The following is a 3,704-nucleotide window of genomic DNA, read 5'->3' as shown; positions in this document are numbered from 1 at the left end:
CTTAAAGCGCTGTGGTACATAACCATCCATTAAAGACAAATTAAGTAGATCCTAAATGTGGACATTAATTAGGGGAAATACCTCTTTAAACAGTGTGGTTGGGATGAGATCTAGCAGGCATGTGGATGGTTTGGATGAGGTTTTTATTTTTGACAATTCAGAGCTCAACAGGACAAAAACTGTCCAAACATAAATCAGGCTCTAGTGAAATTTTTAAAGTTGCCTCATTTGACAGGGGACTAGAGATAGTAGAAGGAAGGATGGTTTGAATTTTTTCCCTAATTTCTTGTTTTTCAGGAAGGTTTGCTGACTGTCATGAGGTCTCTGAACTCGGTGAGTAAACTCAAAATGCCATAAATCAGACTTTGTTCAAAACCAGGATTCAAGTTAAAATACCTTTAATCACAGTTTAAAACATCCAACCTCAAGGTAGAACCTTTGATTCCAGGTTTAATACATTTAAATCTTGGACATAATCTCTGATTTTAGATTAAAAAATATATCAGGATCAAACCTCTGATTGCAGGATAAAACTTTTTTTCCCCACTTCCCTCCGGAAGGAGGTTGAGGAGAATTAAGGGGCCGTTTACACGGCGTGTATTTTGAGTGAATCCGCAGCTTTCTCTCTGCGGTTCTGCTGATCATTTACACGACACCATTGCCCCCCCACCCCCCTTTGAATCCAGAGGTTTCTGAATCCATCTTCCAGAGTGGAGGTTTTTCTCTGACCCCCCCGCTGATGATGTAAACATCTCCCGCTGAGGCGTTGTGTTAAACCACATGCGCACACGCACGCACGTACAGACACTATATTTCTATCAACATGGCGGCGGACACACTGCTTTCTGAACTACGACTGATGAAAATGAATGTGAATTTTGTACCTTCACCTAATGCACATGCGTGCTGCCTCGGCCCGCTCCTTTCCTGTGAGCTAAGGTCGTTTTCACACCAGATAGACTCGGTTCGGTTCGGGACCAATATTCATGAGCTTTTGTTACATTTGAGCTGGTGCGTTTGCATTCACACTGCACTGTGCAGTCGAGCCAACCTGTTGAACCAACCTGTTGAACCAACCTGTTGAACCAACCTGTTGAACCAACCTGTTGAACCAACCTGTTGAACCAACCTGTTGAACCAACCTGTTGATCCAACCTGTTGAACCAACCTGTTGATCCAACCTGTTGAACCAACCTGTTGAACCAACCTGTTGATCCAACCTGTTGAACCAACCTGTTGAACCAACCTGTTGAACCAACCTGTTGAACCAACCTGTTGAGCCAACCTGTTGAACCAACCTGTTGAACCAACCTGTTGAACCAACCTGTTGAACCAACCTGTTGAACCAACCTATTCCCCCGCTCGCCTGTGGGGGCGCTGCACCAAGAACTACTGAAAGAAACAACACAAAAAACTCTGAAGACACGTCTTCTTCTTCTGTAAATAAAAATAAAAACGACGTGGCATCAAGTTTTAGCAGTTTTATGAGTTATATTTTGTCATTTTTCAAAAATGGACTTGGCATGAGCAGAAGATGAGACAGAAGACCATGGAGAATTATGTTTTTCACACAAGGCAGCTGACGGCTCCATATAATAGAAATGTGTGTTTGTTTACCCTGCGCAGCGGGGCCCAGTCTGTTTACATTCACACTGTACTCGAACCACGCTGGAGTTCGCTTCTACCGGACCGAGACCTAGGTTTTAGCCCGGGCCAGAGTTCACATTTTTGTTCTGTGACAGAGTTCGATGGTGCGTTCACACCTCTCTAAACGAACCGGACTTTCTAGGAAAACGAGCTAGAGTTCGATTAAAGTGGACTAAACAGGGCTGGTGTGAATGCACCTTAAAGTTCAGCTAACAACAACTTAACAACAAGTTAAAGCTGGATTCTGGATAAGACTCAACAGATTTGACGCCAAGCAGGACCGCTTCGTCTAACAGCTCCACACCGGTCGCTGAGTGGACCAGAACCGAGTCGACGATGTCGGACTTTACTCCGTGATAATCAGTAGCTGATTTACAGCAGGTAAATCAAATGTTCTTAATAATGTTTGCTTGTGTTTACTTTGATCACACAACAACAGAGTTTTTATTTTTATTTTTCCTGAAAGAAGAAGAAGCTGTCCTTCCACCAGGCGGACCGGTTCTGAAGGAGGCTCGGCCCAGGTGCAGTGCAGGAGGACGTTGAAGAGAGAGATGTTGGATGAACTATTTATTTAAAATTCTCCTCAGTTCTTTTATTCATTCCATTTAATATTTTAAGCTGCATTAATCAAAGGAGTGACAGCCTGAACGAGCCAGATGAACAACGTGGGACCAGAGACCAGGATGAAAACAAGAGTCCAGTTCATTGATGTAGTTTACAGTTAACGTGTTTTTAATAGTGTGTTCTGTTTAATTATCAGTGTTTGTGTGACATACAGTTTGTGGTGTTGAATAAATAAATAAAAATTAAACCTGATGTCTTCATTTTCAACTTTAATAACACACAATATGTTTAGCATCATTTTAATCACATAACTTGAATTAATGTCCAGATAGTTTCATTATAACACTCACACTAACATAAATACTGTTTATTATTATTAAACTTATTATTTAGCACATTCAGTATGTTATAGTGCAGCGCGCCTCGACAGGCTCGTTCTATAAACAGCGACATTAGAACTGGATCAGACTGTGTCTCTTCCAACACAGATGTCGGTCACAGCACCTGGAATCTGACGTAGATTAACTACGAGATTAAAATATATTCCATCAGTCGAGGTTCTGAAAGCAGTGTGTCCGCCGCCATGTTGATAGAAATATAACGTCTGTACGTGCGTGCGCATGTGGTTTAACACAAAGCCTCAGCAGGAGATGTTACATTATCAGCCTCTGGAAGGTGGGGTCAGAAACCTCTGGATTCAGAGAGGGGGGCCACTGGTGTTGTGTAGATGATCAGCAGAACCACAGAGAGAAAGATGCGGATTCACTCAAAACACGCGCCGTGTAAACGGCCCCTGAGGAACAGCTTCTACCCTGAGGTTGTTAGACCCATGAATATCTAACCAGGATAATCACTGTGAAAAATCACATGTTGCTGCTGATCCGTTTCAATGTTGCTTCTGATCTATTTTATGTTGCTGCTGATCTGTTTCAATGTTGTTGCTGATCTGTTTCAATGGTGCTGCTGATCTGTTTCATGTTGCTGCTGATCTGTTTCATGTTGCTGCTGATCTGTTTCATGTTGCTGCTGATCTGTTCATGTTTCTGCTGATCTGTTTCATGTTGATGTGTTCATTTGTGCTCATCTGCTCACACAGACTCATGTTCGTGCTGCTGTTTTGGGTATTGCTTTTGTACTCATTCTTAGTGTATTTTTCGTTATTTTTTTTCTTAGTTCATATCTTAGATGTTATTACTGTTTTTCTTATACATTTTATTGTTGGACGTAACTGGGACCCTGTGTACATAATGTCGTTTGAACGACAATAAAGAACCTTGAATCCTTGAAAATGTCTGATTCTAAATTAAAATGCCTGTTTGAACCTGTTTTTACAAGTTGTGAGGATCACTGTTCCTTCAGGAGTTTTATCCATCCATCCATCCATCCATCCATCCATCCATCTATCCATCCATCCATGCATCCATCCATGCATCCATGCATCCATCCATCCATCCATCCATCCATCCATCCATGCATCCATGCATCCATCCATC

The sequence above is a fragment of the Nematolebias whitei genome, chromosome 2, assembly GCF_014905685.2.
Source record: "Nematolebias whitei isolate Nwh7 chromosome 2, NemWhi1, whole genome shotgun sequence".
Lineage (NCBI taxonomy): Eukaryota > Metazoa > Chordata > Actinopteri > Cyprinodontiformes > Rivulidae > Nematolebias > Nematolebias whitei.
Note: the sequence above shows the minus strand (reverse complement) of the source record.